The sequence below is a fragment of the Callospermophilus lateralis genome, chromosome 1 (genome assembly GCF_048772815.1).
Source record: "Callospermophilus lateralis isolate mCalLat2 chromosome 1, mCalLat2.hap1, whole genome shotgun sequence".
NCBI lineage: Eukaryota > Metazoa > Chordata > Mammalia > Rodentia > Sciuridae > Callospermophilus > Callospermophilus lateralis.
Window position 1 is genome coordinate 134,777,208 of NC_135305.1, and position 16,433 is coordinate 134,793,640.

Below are 16,433 nucleotides of genomic sequence, written 5' to 3' on the forward strand. Positions count from 1 at the left end.
CCACCAGAACAGAAGTGAGATCCACCCCATCAAAGGGACCATATCAAGCCTGGTGAAAGGAAATTCCCAGAACTTCCATTTTTGGGATTCCATGTTCATTCCTTGAGGGGGCTACAGGAGGGCCAATCCTGAAAACAGGATCTGTTGCTGATCCTTTTGTTCATTTCCTCAAGGAATGAACATGGAAACTCTGTCCACAAGTGCTCCTGCCTGGACCTTTTGGGGACTAGAATAGCCCAGCTTCTGTGTCTCATGGGCCCCTCCCTTTCTAGGCCCCCTCACTGGGGACATAAACAGATCCTGCAGGATGAAGGGAGACATCTAGTGGTCTTGCACCTTGGCTTTCCATCTCCTCATGCCTGGGTCTTGCTCATAGATTCTTTATCAAATCAAATTCCTCTTAATCAACCATGGCTATCACACATGTGTGATGGCAGGAGGAAATAGTGGATTTGGGAAAGCTCTGAGCACATGATCCCATCTAATTATGGTTGACTTGAGGCCTTACTATTTTAGAATAATTAGCCCATTTAAAAAAAAAAAAGACTTCAGGATTTCTATAGCCACTATGGAGGTGCAAGTAGTTGATGAGATTAAATCAAAAGTTTTAATTCATTGGCACAAGGGGAGTTCATGCTTCCAGGAGGGAGGTTCCTCATTTGGGGAGATTTATCCACTTTGGCGTTTTGAGAGCCTACAGATCTCTTCCCATACACTTCCTTCCACATTGAAGGAAGCTGAAAAATCATACAAGATGTTTGATGTGATTTCTGACCAAGGCTGACAGGGGTATGGTTGTGCAACTCATCTTAGCTTCCATGCTGAATGTGCCAGGGTCTTCATGGTGGATGCCTAGTTCAGGCTTGTTGGAATTCCCCACAGAGCTGGGTGTGTCCTGCGGGTGCAGGGAATGCACATCTGACTTCAGGGAGTGTTCCACAGACTGACAATGGGGCCTGCATGCAGCTCCTGTCATTTGGCTTTATTTTGCTCCACATTTCTTTGTTCTGGTGGGTGGTGGTATCCGAGGTGCCATGAGCTCTGGGGTGGCTGGATCCACAGTGGACAATTTGGTATATGTGCCTCCGCAGAGCTGGTAGTCTCTGTCACTGGTGATAGCCTTTGGCACAGGTCATCCTCATGCTTTATACGTGGCCCTTGGTCACAAACTGCCTTTACCCATCAGGGACCACTGCCCCTCTCCCTGGTGCATGTCTAGACTGGAGTCTTTTTTCCTTCTCTACTGCTAAGACTCTTCTCGTTTAACCAACCACTTCTTTTTTATCAACAAATATGTTTCAGGTACTGATTGGTGCTGTGTGGGTGGGGATGTAGGCAAGCCATAGGTACAGCTCTCACCTCAGGAAGCTGAGGAGGCCTCCACAGACTCCTTGGTTCTCATGTTGCCCTGGACCTCTCGGAATAATGTGGTATGGGACCCAAGGACAGGTCCTGGACCCCTGTTCCATATGACAGAGCTGACTGCTCCAGGAGAGGATCGCTGCCTCACACTGAAACCCGCCAACCACAGAGGCTCCATCTCAGCCTAGGTTCTTAAGATCCTCCTGAGGCATGGTGCTGCCACTCTGGCTTCTCCTGGAGAGAGGAACCTGGCAAGATAGGGCCCCCACACTGTCTGCCATGCTGTAAAGAATGAGGAGGGAGAGCTGTGGACAAGTGCCCACAGGTAGAGGAGGTGAGAGGACCAGCAGGGGCCTGGGCTAGGCCAGGAGAATTGGAGGCAGGATGCGAGGTCTGGGCTGACTGCAGAGTCTGGAGATGCAGGGTCTGGGCCGCCTGCAGAGTCTGGGGGTGCGGGGTCCGGGCTGATTGCAAAGTCTGGGGATGTGGAGTCCTGGCTGACTGTAGTACAGTCTGGGGGTGTGGGGTCTGGGCTGACTGCAGAAGTCTGACATTCAGGCAGGAAATTCAGGGGTGGTCACTGCTGCTGAAGAGGACACTCCAGAGGTAGAGTGAGTTTCCAAGATGGGAGCTGGACTTTTGAGCTGCATGCAAGCAAAGAGGTGTTGTATGCAGGTGACTGTGCAAGGGTCATAGTGAGCCCTTCATTCACTCACGGTGCATTTGCTGAATGGTACATACTGTGTGCTAGCGGATTCCAGGTGCTAGAGAAGTAGTACTTAACACAACAGACGTGTCCCTGTCCCTATGGAAATTTCCAGTTAGTAAAGGGAAAACAGATGATAGCAACATAAATATGTTTTTTTTAATTTAATTACAAATAAAGTAAAATGGATAATACAACAGATGATGTCAAGTGCAAATGGGAAGCTTAAACCAGGGGAGAGAGAGAGATGTCACAATGGGAGGGGTTCTCAGTAAGGCCCTGTAGGTGACAACTGGGAGACATGGTGAAGGAAGGCTGGACATCAGGCATGGCTGCTATAGATTTCATGAATAAATGTGTTCTAGGTAGATGGCAAACAAGTGCCAGAGTCCTTGGGTAGAAGGGTGGATGAGTCACAGTCAGTTCACTGTAGCTGGCACAGAGTGAATTGAAAGAGAGACAGATTAGGGTGGGCAAGTAAGGGGCATGACAGGAAAGGCCAGGCAGTGTAAGGTTGTTTGCAAGGGCTTTGGATTTAACACAAATGAAGAGCAAACATGTCACAGGTGTGGAACAGAAAGAGGTGGTGACATGTTCAGCCAAAGCAGTGGAGGTTCGGTGGCGAGGAAGTGACAGGCTGTGTATTACTTCCAGGTGAGACTGACAGGTGTCTTGGTGGGTACATCTGGACTGTTAGGGAAATGAAAGATAGGAATAATCAAGATTTCTGCTTTTCAAATGGAAGGATGGAGCTGCCCTTGTATGAGATGAGGGAGGGTGTGGTGGGCATTGATGGTGGGCTGAGGCTCGGGAGCTTACCTGTGAACGGACCATTGTAGAGAGGTGTGTGTGTGTGTGCTGTCCAAGGGGAGATGATGCCTAAGCCATTGATAAAGGAGTCTTGGTGTTAGGAGAAACCTCATGCAGGAGATATAAACCCTACAATCCCTATGCATGTAAACTATGTATTATTGTCCCAAATCAATGAATCTATACATACTGTTCTCAGTAGTGTCTGAGGCCTCTTTGAGTTCATTGGCTTGGGTAGATTTGAGCCTCTGGTGGTGAGCATGATGCGGGCCCAGTCTCTGCCACCTTGGTCATGGATGAGAATCCTGCTGTGTGGCTGCTGGCCCACAGTCCCACTCCATGAGCTGCACCTGCAATGCTGTTCTTCAGAGGTGACGATGTTATTGCTGAGATGTAACCTGGGCAATTGCCAGGAGAGTCTGATCCCAGTTGCCACTTCTCTACTGGAGACTAGTATGATCTACAGGGGCTCAGATGACAAGTGCCCTCTTGGCCACCAGTGAAATCTTTGCCAGTCAGAATTAACAGGGCATGAACATATGGCCATGGCCACAATAGACTACTCTCTCCTGGACAAGCCAGTTTATCCTTGAAGAGGTAGAAGCGTCCCAGTGAGTCAGGCTGACACAACACAAAAGCAAGGTGATCTCACAGGATGATGGGGAATGTTTTGCACTTTGATAATCTGCTGGTAAAGTGACTAATATTCCTGTGTACGATTCCGTGTTAGGATTTCCCACTGGACATGCACATATGCCAAGCAGCAGGCCTGGGACAGAGGAATGAATGTAGGGCCAGTTAATAAGTGGACGTGTGGCACACAGGTGCTGGCCATCGTGAGACCCAGAATCATGCTGATCAGATGGTGATGCTGCTGCCTCACTTCATGGCTCTGTGACCTGATTATGCATTGGTCACTCTGTCTAGTAGGTGTATGAGAGGATTGTGTTCACTGGCCTCCCAAACATCAGAGAGGGTCTTGTTACTGGGTCTGGCCAGTGGGTCCCTCACAGAAGCCAGCCATGTCACTTTACACCTAAGCACTTTGACCCTAGTGGCTGAACCTGAAGATATCTCCTTTCCCCTCAAGCCCCAAACTGAATAACCTGGTTTGGGAATGATGTGGTTAATATGGATTATATGTGTGAAATGCATGACGAAAGCATAGAATGTCTCTAGTAACCAGTGCAGACGCATAATGACATCCAGGTCACAATGTCCTGGCTCCACTCCCAGCCAGACCTATGGACATGCACATCTTGTACCCCAGGGAGGGCTTACCAGGTGTGACTGCTGCCCGCTGCACCTGTTGACAGGCTGTGTCATAGCACAGCCCAAGTTCATCAGGGTGTGCTTGGCTGCCCTAGAGAGGCCTGCAGAGAAATGACCGAGCCTGCCAGTCCATGCGGCTTCACATCCAGGATGTGCAGCAGGAAGAAGCAGAGGTGGATGATTCCTGGAACTTGTGTTTGAGGAACAGTGTGAATCAGTGTGTGCTGTCATCTTCTGGAGATGGCTTTGAGAGGTCAGAGAAACAGGCAAAGAGAATGTTGGCAAGTAATTAGCGCTCTGGTTTTGGCGAAAGACATTGATAAGATGGCTCAGGATGATAATGGCAGGTTTGACACACAATCATGTTCATGAAGCGTGTGTAAGGTGCACCTGTATTACATAAAACACTTCTACGTGTGTATGGACCTGTGCATACAAGCATCACGCACACAGGCAAACCTTCATATATAAATAAAATTGCATCATGTGGCAGAATGGAATGACTGCTTTATATGACATGTACCTTCAATTTTACTGGATGTTATAGAATTGATTTTCCAAGGTGCTTGCACTGACTTACGTTCCACAACAATGAATGGAAGTTCTGGTCTCCTTATATCTTTAAAGTGTTTGGCATAGCCAGATTTTAAATGGTGTGCCATGTGGTGGGTGTCCTGGGTGCTTCCTTGTTTTAATGTAAATGCAGCTGACTGGTGGTAGGGCAGCCACTGCTCTGCGCCTGTTGCCGTGTGAATCTCTGTAAGTCCACCTGTCTGCGTTGTCCACTGGTCCTTCCTTTGGGTTGTTGCTGTGTTATGTTTTGCTTTGCTTCTATTCATTACATACTACACATACGATGCCCTTATGTTCTATGAGTGACAGATAACTTCTGCTGTGCAATTTTCATTTTTCTTTTGATTGATGTCTTTTCAGTTTCGTGAAGTGATGTGGTTCTAACATTATGCAATGTTAAAATTTAAAAAATATAATTGCCTCTATCTTTGAAGCAGTGAGTGCTGATCTTTGTCAAAGTGCCTCACTTAGTGCCTACATCCACACTGTGACCAAGGCACTGCCATCATCTCTGTGTCACTGATGAGGACTGAGGTGGTGCAGAGCATGCATTCAAGGCCTGTCCATCCGTCCAGCCACTCACCCATTCACTTACCAAACTTTCATTAGGGCCCTACTGTGTTTCAGGTGTTCTGCTAAGACAGCGTTAACCCAATCAGTAAGAGAGAACCTGTGCGCAAGGTCAAGGTCACTCTTATATAGAAAAATCACCTACATAGGGTTTTGATCTGTGACAGTCAAAGAGAGTAAGAAGAGTAATGAAATTTAAACTGCAACATGCATAAATAAATGAATAATTAAAAAAAAGCAAAAATCAATGACATTTTTATAGAAAACAAATAGAGACAGTGAAGGAAGCCCAAAGCTTCTACTTTGAAAGGATCAATAACATTGATAAAACTCTATCCAGACTGAACAGTAGGAAGAGATACACTGCCCAGATCAGGAATGACAGGGGAAGCGTTGCTAACAGCCACAGGTAATGATGCAGTAGTTAGAGGATGTTATGAACAACTTCCCACCCACAGCTTGTCACCTAGAGGGATGGACAGATACATTGAAACAACACCAAAGCTCATGCAGAGGATCAACTGGATAGTCCTGTATTTTAACTGAATTCATAGTTTTAAGCCCTCCAGAAAAAGAACCACCCAGAATCAGGCAACTTTGACAGTGAATGCTGTCAAAGGAAATATAGGAAAGTGGCACTCCCCGCAGTACAGAATCTTGCAGCTAACGGGAGAGGGGCCCACTTGACATGACCAAATTGTCCTGGTCCCCAGGCCAGACAAAGGCAGGAGTTACAAGACCAGAACACTGAAGAACAATTTCACTTTGAATATAAATGTACATATTTACATATATATATGTATATATATATATATATATATATATATATATATATATATATATATATGAGAGAGAAATATTTATTGTCTTGACTACCTGAAATGATTTTGAAGAACAATGAATTTTGAGGTCTCAAGTCTTCAACTTTATGAATTATTGGTATGATAGTATTGGTATAATATAATATGTCAATTATTGGTATAATATGTCAAAAATCAAAGTAGTAGTATTGGTAACAAAGATAGACACATAGACTGATGGTTTTAAAATGCACTTAAAAATAAGCTCACACATATGGTTACTTGACTTCCAACAAAGGTACCAAAGTAATTTCTTGGACAAAATATAGTCTTTGCACCAAATGGTGCTGGAAGAGCTACATATAAAAATATACAAAAAGTGAGTCTTGGTGCATATTCCAAACATGTTCCCTTTCCAAAAATTCACTCCCATTTTATCACAGGCTTTAGATCCAGTACCCAAAACTACACACATTCTGTGAGCTAACATGAGAAAACAAGAGAAAGAGCTTCGGATCTCAAATTGGAAAAACAATTCTTAGATATGACTCAGAAAACATGATCCATAAAAAGAAAATTGATAAATTTAGCTTTTGGAAAGTGAATAAATTTTGCTTTGCAAAGACATAAAGAGAATGGAAAGACAATCTGTGGAATTGGGGAATAAGTTTGCAAAGGTCAAATCTGACATCTTCCTACGATCCAGAATATAAAGTAACACTCCAAACTCAAGGTACACATTGGCCCTCCGTGCTTCCCAAACCTCTGGGAGTGAGGAGTGGGCTCCTCAGAGGAGCATGTCTCTTCCCCTCCTCTGTGGGAGTGGTGTCAACAGTGGCCTGTGAAGAGGGCCCAGTCAGAAGTTCCCTTAGAAGACACGTCCCCCTTCCCTAAGTCAACACAGCCAGTTTTCCTGCAAGTGTTTCAAAATTTGTTGGGTTAGTGCAATAGTTGCCTGGTACACCATATTACAACATGCACACACACACAGCTTTGAACATCAGGCTCACACTCAGTGCACTGGGATCCTACTCCACGAGAAATACCTAAAAACTGAGTGGATTATGGGAACCACAGACCATCCTTCCTCTCACTCCGTCTGGGACCCGACGTTTGCCTGAGATCATGGCTGGCCGTCCCACGCCACTTAAATCATTATCTGAAGTTTTCTGTCACCTCCCTTTTTCCAACTCTTGCTTTTCTCCTTCCTTCTCTTTTTCCTCCTCTTCCTTCTCTCTTCCTCCCTTGCTTAGGGTAAATGTTTGTAGGGTAGACATACATTTATTTTATGTAACATTTCACTTGAAGAAAGGATCTTTAGCTTAAGAAAATAGCTGAGACTCATGTTTTTACATTAATGAGGAAAACGGCAACTTCCTAAGCCAGGTGCCTTCTTTGGGCACCAAAGCAAGTTCGTGAGTGAGCCAGGGCAGAAGCCAGTGTCCTGGCCTTCAGGTGGGTGCTCTGGCCTTGGCCCCCCTTTGCTGTCCTGGTCCTGTCCTTTACTAGGAGTTCTTCCATTTCTATCCTCCCTTCAATCAACTGCCAGAGGACCCCTGTGGGGAAATGGGAGGTTTGGAACACAGAGACTGTGCTTCCTCTCCAAGTTCCCAAGCCTCCTATGTGGGCAAGGCTTGGCTCTACCAGCTTGGCCTCTCAGCACTGCATAGAAGTTTAGGGAAAGGACAGAAGTCCTCATCCTTGGCACACCTTTCTGGAAAACATAGTAGGACCTTTATTCCTCCCTGGAATAGAGCTGTGGTCATCAGCTTGAGTTCTGAGCCAAGAGACGGCTGCAGGTGTCCTGGGAGAAAGTTCCTGCCCCTCTACCCCCAGCCCTTCTCCCTCTTGTGACCATGTGTAAGCAGATAGTGCTTCTGCTGGACCACCTCGGGGTCTGTCAGGACCCTGTTCCCTGAAGAGGTGTTTTTCACAGAGATGGGTTTTGAGGAAGCAGACCTTTGAAAAAAGGCCTAGTGGGGCAAGCTGTGCTACCACCCCACTCCAAATGTCAGCTCTCCAAAATTCAAGCACAGAGGGATGTCCCTACACAACAACCCCCCCCCACACACACACACACACCACTTCCCTACTCTACAGAAAAAAGATCTACTGGCAGAAAAGTTACTCTGGATTCATTAAAGAGTATTGGTAATTCTTAAAGTTTGAGTATCATGAAACACTTCCCTAAATTTAAAAGACTTCTCAGAAACAGATCACAAACAGACAAAATTAATATTTATAAACTCAATTTCATGAAAATGGACTTCTAGCAAGCATGCTAGCTGCCAAAATTTTAAAAGGTCTCTTTTCTCTGGCTCCTAGAATATAACTTTAAAATACATAAAAAGTAATCCCAGCCTAATCTGATTGTCCTTGCACACTGTGTTTTGGCAGAGTTCCTGTCATTGGCTTAACTGAAAAGTCAAAGAGGAGAAGGAAGAGCCCACAGTGTGGATTTAGCAGGATTAAATGGCCAATATCGAAAAAGTCATGCTCCATTTCCTGTCTTGCTGCATTGTTCACAAATATGGTGCTGAATGTCTTTTTTTTTAAATTCCTCTCTCTTCATTTTGATCACTTGTCAAGGTGAAGCTCAGCCACCATTTTACAAGTCTTGTCTGATAAGAATTCTCCCATGAGGCTACTCAGAGCCTCTCTTTGCTTTCCCCTCCATGTTTCCTCCTCCCACCCTTTCCCCAACACAGGCATACCTTTCTCAAGAGCTGTGAACCATTAAAGATTGAGGCTAATCCAAGTTCAGGACTGCTACCCACATCCCAGCCTGCAGGCGGTCACATGGTTGGTCTTGCTACCCAGGTAGTTGGAAGTGGTACAGCTGTTACCCAGGATGTGCCTGGGGACTCAGGATGGTGACATGCAATAACATAGTATGGGGGCACTTCACATGTGGGGTCCTTGGAAGTTAGCATGCGTGTGTGTGTGTGTGTGTGTGTGTGTGTAGGACAGGGGACAAGGCTGTCCTTGTGTACTGTGACTTCAGCCTTGGAAAGCAGAAATTCCTCATTTAATGGAGAGGAGACCTTTCTGCATAAAGCCTTACAGTAACAGCTCATCCTACAGGCTTTCAAAGGACTCTATGAATTAGGCTTTCCTCATACTGCTCTGTGCTTGGCTGAACTTGACTCTATCCTCACTGGGATAGAGTGACTTGGGCATGCATTTCATTCAGTTTGATCTTAAGTTTTGTGTGAAGAACAAAGTTCTCATCACAGGTTGAGAAAGACCTGCAATCCTTAGACAGCCTTTCTTGCAAGGTCACCGTGGGTGGTTCTAGTGGATCTCTGAACATGGGGGCAGTCTTGGGGACCTGTGATGCTGTCCTCCAGGACAAGTGGTTCCTTCCACAATCTAGTGAGCTTTAGAGCTGACAGTGGCAGTGGCTTGGTCTGGCCCCAACAACTTGCTGGCTGGCAGAGGACTTGGCGAATGAGCTGGTTGGCTTGTGCTGTGATCAGTTAGACAGCCTCTGTGGGCACTGTCCCTTTTGAAATGGTAAGACATCTTAGCTTTAAAAATCTGGTGCCACAGAAGGATTTTTTTCAGTTCTTATTATTAAGAGGAACACTGGGTTGCTTTAGTTTGCTAATTCCCATGGACCTAATGGAAGCTGTTTAATCAGAAAAGCTACATTTTTGATACCCTCCTCTTTACTGGTTGCCCCATGAGAGCTCCTGGGGTGCCATTAGGTGATGTGCTTTGCACCTTTTTCACTTGTAAACCTTACTGAACTGGATCCTGCAGAGCCTTTGTTTTCTGTGTGCACATTGGGATCAATTTCTATGTGAAGATGGTTTCACCGAGGGATATCCATGGCATGTGGCAGATGTAGCCGCTTCCTAAGTCAGGCAGTGAGCCCCTTGGAAATCAGCTTGGCTCTGAGAACCTCCCAGTGTGTTGAGGACTGGAAGAGTTTAGAAATTCCAGTGTCATTAAAGAGCTGTGTGGGTGGGTGACCAGCTGCTGATGGTGAGGGCCCCGGAGCCCAGACATCTGCCTTGGTTCTTTCCATTGGCTTGGAGGTGGCCAGACCTCCTCCCTCCCTTGGGCTTAGTGGAAGCTCAGCCCATAAGCAGATTCAGGCTGTATCTGAGAGCAGAGTGATGAACGAGGCTCCAGGATCCAAGATGCATGGGGCTGTGGTTCACAAGGATGGTGGACCCAGGGGCGTGCCCTGGCTCTTCTCTTTTCAATGCTCCTGGAAAATGTTCTGATCTCTTCTGTCATGGTTTTCTCTGTAATTTGGAACCACAGAATGGGGTATACAACTAAATTATCCTAAGGGAACCTTTCAGGGCATTCCCCATCCACCCATAGGGTATTAACAGTCATCTTCCCAAGTTTATGTCCACCTGGAAGCTCAGATATGACTTTATTTGGAAACAGAGGTTCTGCAGGTCTAATGATTTTAGTATCTGTGACAATACCATCCTGGCTTTAGTGTGGTTCTTAATCCAGGGACTGGTGCTCTAATAAGAGGAGAGAAGACATGGGGACACAGGGAACAGAAGTCCTTGTGGCCGTGGAGGCAGAGGATGGAGTGATGCTGGGACCTGCCAAGGAGCTCTCTGAGCCCCCAGAAGCTGGAGAATGCTGTGAAGGACCTCGTTAAAGAGAATTCCGAGGCATAATCCCCAGATCAGTTCATTTGGATTCCCATTTCCCTTTGACTTGCTCAGCTGGGTCACTTTTTCTTGCCTGTGGGTGAAAATGGCAGATCCATATCTTTGGATTAAAAACCCTCTTGGTCTAATAACCATTCCCGTGTGCATCCCAACTCCCAATTCCAAGGACAAGTTCTTCCCCTCCCCAGTAGAGCTTCTGTGGGAGACATGGTCATGGCCTGCCTGTCCTCTTGTCCACGACATTAGCTTCCATGTCCCCTACAGTCACCTGCTACTGAAGGTTCTGAGTCTGCAGACCAGACACAGGGAGACAAAGACATGGGAAGAGCCAGGAGAGACCAGGCAGGCATGGTGGGCACAGTGTCAGCAGGCACCCAGGTGCTCTCTGGAGGCAGGTGTTTCGTAGGGTGCTTACTTGTGTCCTTGGTTTTTATGGCCACTTTGTAAGTCCTCCATGTGGTCTGATACCTTCTCTGAACAGCAACAGGTATTTATATTGGTCTTTTGGCCAAAATTTCAGTTTAAATTTCTAGTTAACTTCTAGTAAAACTGCCTGCAGAGGGTCTGGCACACATAGGCACCTGGCAACTGGGACATGTTGGCTGTGTTACCATTTATTGTTACCATGAGTTGGAGAATCTTCTGGTGGTAGAGACCTGGGTCACAGATGCCCAAACCTGCACTGAGAGCTATGGTATGCTTTTCAAGGCTACCCATGACCTAATGTCCCCAGGTGGGCTCTTGTTCAGACATGGGGTCCTTAGTGTTTGGGAGCTCATGGGCTGTTGTTCGGGTCACGGGACTTGAGTTGCACAGGTGGGAGGACAGGGTGGGAGAGGCCAAGCTTACAAAATACTCCGGAAGATGAATCACAATGTGGTCTGTTCCCAGTGGAGCAGGTGACGGTGACATTCAGAGTGAGGTAGGAATGCTGGCCAGTGCCGTCATGTATCCACTGTGGTCATCAGTGTTCTCAGTCAGGGGCTTCTTTGGTTCAGTCTTGGTTCCTCAAGGGACAAGAACCTTTCATAGCTCGGGGAACGGAGTCACGCAGGGGCAAGGACTGAGTTTGTCCCCAGGGCTTCTGGCCCTAGTGTCCCCATGGCAGTTCCCCTGGCTGTGTGTGTCCTGCCTCTCAGGTCTCCTGCTCGCTGCTTTTGATTCTGGTTCAGGTTCTGGTGCTGCTCTTTGTGGGCTTTTCCCAAGGCATTGCCCTGGCCTTCAGTCTCTCCTGCTGGGCTCATTGGTCCCTGAAAGTCTCTCACTTAAGGACTGAAGTGTGGAGAGGTCAATCAACATTGGAAGCTGTCCAGGCTGGCGATGCCTATGCTATTGCTGGCTTCCTGGCCCACGATGAAAACTGCCTCTGAAACGATGTCAAGGAACCAAGGCTAATTACATTTCCAGACCCGGTAGACCACTCTTGTTTGGTTGCCTCCCAAATTCCACCAGCCTCCTGAAGATAGCCTTTGAGGGAGCCTCCTGCCCCTGCCTCAGAGGAGACCCCTCCAGTCTTTCAGGGGCCGCCATATGCTTGTTTAGAGCCAGACATGGAGAAATCACTGGAAGCCCATGCCAGGCCACTTCTCCATGAGGTGAGGGCAGCAGAGCCCACACCCCAAGTGAGCATCAAGGCCAGCACAGCAGAGGGGCAGTGACAAAAGCCAGCGGCCTCCAGGTTAGTCAGGACCTGGCCAGGGACAAACAGCACGTTGTTACGTAGAACAGAGTCATTTTAATGGCACTCAAGAAGCTGCATTGGGATGGAACTTTCTAGAACCCAAATGCAAGGCAATGAGGCGTGTGGGGTTTAGTGGGAGGTGTGCTCTAGGCCAGGGATGGGAGACAGAGCATCCTGGGCCTCAGAGCATTCTGTTTGGCCGGGGTTTGCATGCCAAGGCCTGAAAGTCATTTTTCCTTTTCCTCTGTCCTTGTTCCTGCTGGGCACTCCCTGCAGGGTGGGGGCAGAGGCAACCCTTCTGACCATGGCACAGCCCTGAAGCAGGCTGCTTCTGCTCAACCTCAATTTGTTGGCACATTATTTCCAGTTCTTAAAAGTGGATTTAGGATCTGGGGCTGCCAGGCAGGAGAGACTGAAAGTTCTTGACCGTAGACATGCCTGGTATTTCAGGCAGTTCCTTCTTCTGTTCCCATCTGATCATGGTGGTCTAGAAAGACCACTAGGTGACCTCCCTGCTGTGAAGTCCCCATTTTCTGTTCCTGGGGCCTGGTTTCCACTTCTGACCTTCAGGACTGACCCCTTGGGTTTGTTTCATGACCTCTGTCCCTGGAAACAGCCTGCAGTGAGCCACCTTGGGCAAGGACCATTTACTCTGAAGAAGACAGGGGCAGCACACCACTCCCCCAGTTTGTCACCTGGGGAATCTTGATCAGACAGTAGGCATTCCTGAAAACTTGAAGAGGTGTGTATTAATTTTTCACTCCTGATGTTAAAAACAAAAAAACAAAAAAACATATATTTGTTATCTTATAGTTAGAGGACAGGATTCTGGCACATGTCTCATTGGGTTACAATCAGGGTGTAGACAGAGCCATGGTTCTCTGGGGCCCTCTGGAGAGAACTTCTTCTCTGTAGCTTCCAGCAGCTGCCAGCAATGAGGGGCCCATAGCCCTTTCCTCTGCCCTCACGGTTATCATCTCTGATCCTTCTTGAACAGATATGCCTCTCTCTGACTATGGCTGGGGAAGTTCCCCACTTGTAAGGATTCATGGGGTTCTATTGGGCCTGCCTGGATAATCCAGGATAATCTCCTCTATCAAGACCCTTAATGGTATCCTATCTGCAAAATCCCCTTTGCCACGTGAGGCAGGAACACATTCAGATCTTCTGCAGTTCGGGATGTGAGAGGAAACACTACTCTGATATGAGCAACTTGTAAGGCTGGTGGTTTGTCCCGCTTTTTATTGATGTTCAAGTTTTTAATGAAAATTTAATTACAAGAATAATCGATGCCTACATTCTCCTATGGTGAAGGAGAAGCCGTGCAGACACTGCCAGCTCCACTGGCCACCCATTTCATTTTCCAGTCCCCAGTCTAAAGTTGGCAGTGCTATCCTGTTGGAATCTTTCTTCCAGATCTTTCTTGACCTATTTACATACTTGTGTAGCTGGACAGCTCATACATGGTGTGTTTGGGGCATGGGGTGACTTTTAAAATAAAAGTCAGTATTCTTGATGAGTTACTCTTTGCACACAATGTATCTTGAGGAATTTTCTTCCCAGTGTAAATGACCTCACCTCATTATTTAAAGGGCTGTGAAGTATTTTATAATACAGACACAACAGCATATATTGACTTTTCTCCTATTTCTGGACAGTTGATTTATTTCCATCATCAGTGTTTTGCTGCCTCAATACAGTCCTGTTAAATCTCATCTCATTGGGGTGGGAAGTCTGCCAGCCGGTGGTATTTTGAAGGGAAAGGCTGAGACAGACTGGAGGGCAGAGTGGAGGCTCCCAGGAAGGGGTGCGAGATTGATGAGCATCCTAGCTGCAGCTGCAGGAGGAGAGACATCCACATTGCCCTCGAGGATCCTGCATCCCATTTCTACCTTGCGTGGTGGATCAGCCCCTGGAACCCAACTCCAGTGACAACCACTGTTCTGAATCCTGACTCCGCAGACCAACAGGTCTGCAGCTCCAGATCCACAAGAAACCTGTGTCTTTAGTGGCATCATTGGGTCATTTATGAGTACAGGAACTCAGGTCTTAGGTACACTTGGAATTGATTTTGGTTTAGCCCCCACTCCAGAAGACCACGAAGGTGCGGCTTGCATCTCTCCCCCACAGTAGGCTCATCAGGATTCATCTGAGCCCAGGTGTAATCACGTGGCCCACCTGCTGTTTGGTGCTGGACTTTCCAGATCAACTCCAGGCAGACGGCATCTTTGTGTTCTCTTAGGACCCAGATGTCCAGGTGTCCTGCAGCTGCTGTCACCAGAGTTGTTACCAAGGGTCACCCTCCTGAAGGGTGTGACTGACAAGGGGAATGTGCATCCACTGGGTGTACTCTACAGGTGCAGTCATCCTTGCCTGACCAGATTCGACACCCTGTGCTTTCCAACTGTCCCCTCGCACGATGGCTGGAGAGTGGGCAGCCACACTTGTAATGGCCCCCTGCCCAGGGGATTTAGCCACCTGAGGTTAGTGCTGCTGAGTATCTGAACCCTGTGATTAGACTTAGCACAGCTCTGATGCCAGGGTTCACATGGCAGGTTCAGCTGTCACCCATCACTCAGCATCTTTGCTGGAGCCACTCTGTTTCTGAATCTAACACCTTTCTGAAAATAATCCTCATTGTAAAATGTCCGAACAACATAGAAAGATGAGAGCAAAAGCTCCCTCAGATAAGAGCATCTTAAAATAACTGTGAGCATTAGAAGACCTTCGTTTCAGTCATATGAGAACATTTCTCCATAAGGAGATTTACAAATGCAAAGAGCAGGGGACATAATCTACTCTCTGTATTTCTGCATAAGATTCTTGATAAAATTACAGGATTCATTTTCATACACGAAGACAAGGATCCGAATCACGTCTACACTGGATCAAGGGGAGAATCTCCATCTACTCCAGGTTGAAGGGAGCAAGCCTCCATCTACAAGGCCTCAAGGCAAGTGGGTGGCCATCTCCAGGGTTTCAAGGAGAGCGAATCCTTGTCTTGTTGGCTCAAGGTGGGAGCAGAGGGGACTCCTCCAGGTGGATGCAGATGTGCTCCTGGCTGGACTCCATGTGGAGAAGCCACAGCCATCTCACACCTTGCTTCCACAGCTGTTGGACTCCATGCCTGACAGGAGCCTGCACCAGGACATCAGGTTCCACAGAGCTCAGCTCCTCTGGCTGCCATGGGCTCTGGCTGCCCCCTTCTCTCTAGAGCCATGTTTTTCTGAATGCTCGTGCACTGAGGCACGGCTGCCACAACACGGTTGTCGAGTGCAGGTGGCGGTCCTCCTGGACATGACTCTAGCCCTCGCTGTTGTCATGAGGTGCCTTGTGGAGGTACCTCAGGAGGAATTGCTGCTGTATCCTGAGACCCACCAACTGAAGAGCACTCAGGGGTTGGGCCTGTGAGACCCAGGATCATGCTGGGAACCTGTGCTTGGAGCAGGGGTCCTTGCGTGCAGGAAGAGGAGAAATGGCAGGCCAGCTGGCACTTCCGCCATCCTTCTGCCAGGGCTAAGTGGCCTTCTGAGGAGGCTGCTGCTCTCAGGGAAAGGGGAGGTGGGAAGGGCAGGCTCACTGGGACTCCTCTTTGGGTGGATAGGGAGCCTGGAAGGATCTTCCGGGACTGGGAAGGTCCAAACCCCGCCCAGGCCTCTGCTGGTGTGTGCAGCTCCCCCTGGGTGGTGTGGTGCTGGATATCGGGTGTGTAGTCATTGCTCCATTGTATTTTTGATTTGACAGGGACACCCAGGTGTTATAGGGATCATAACCTATGTCAACGTGATTGTCAAAGTTGCCGGGTCCCAGTGTTCGGGGAGTGGCTTTCTAGAATGACTGGGTGAGTGTTCCTCACTCTGACTCTACTACAAATGGGCCACCATCTGTTTTGATGGATGAGGCTCCACACTCCTTGGAAATGCACAGGGAATGCCATACATTCCCTGCATGATCTGCTTCAGCTGCTTAGAGGTGGTCGCCATAACAAGGCATTTACCTGTGAGCATCAAATG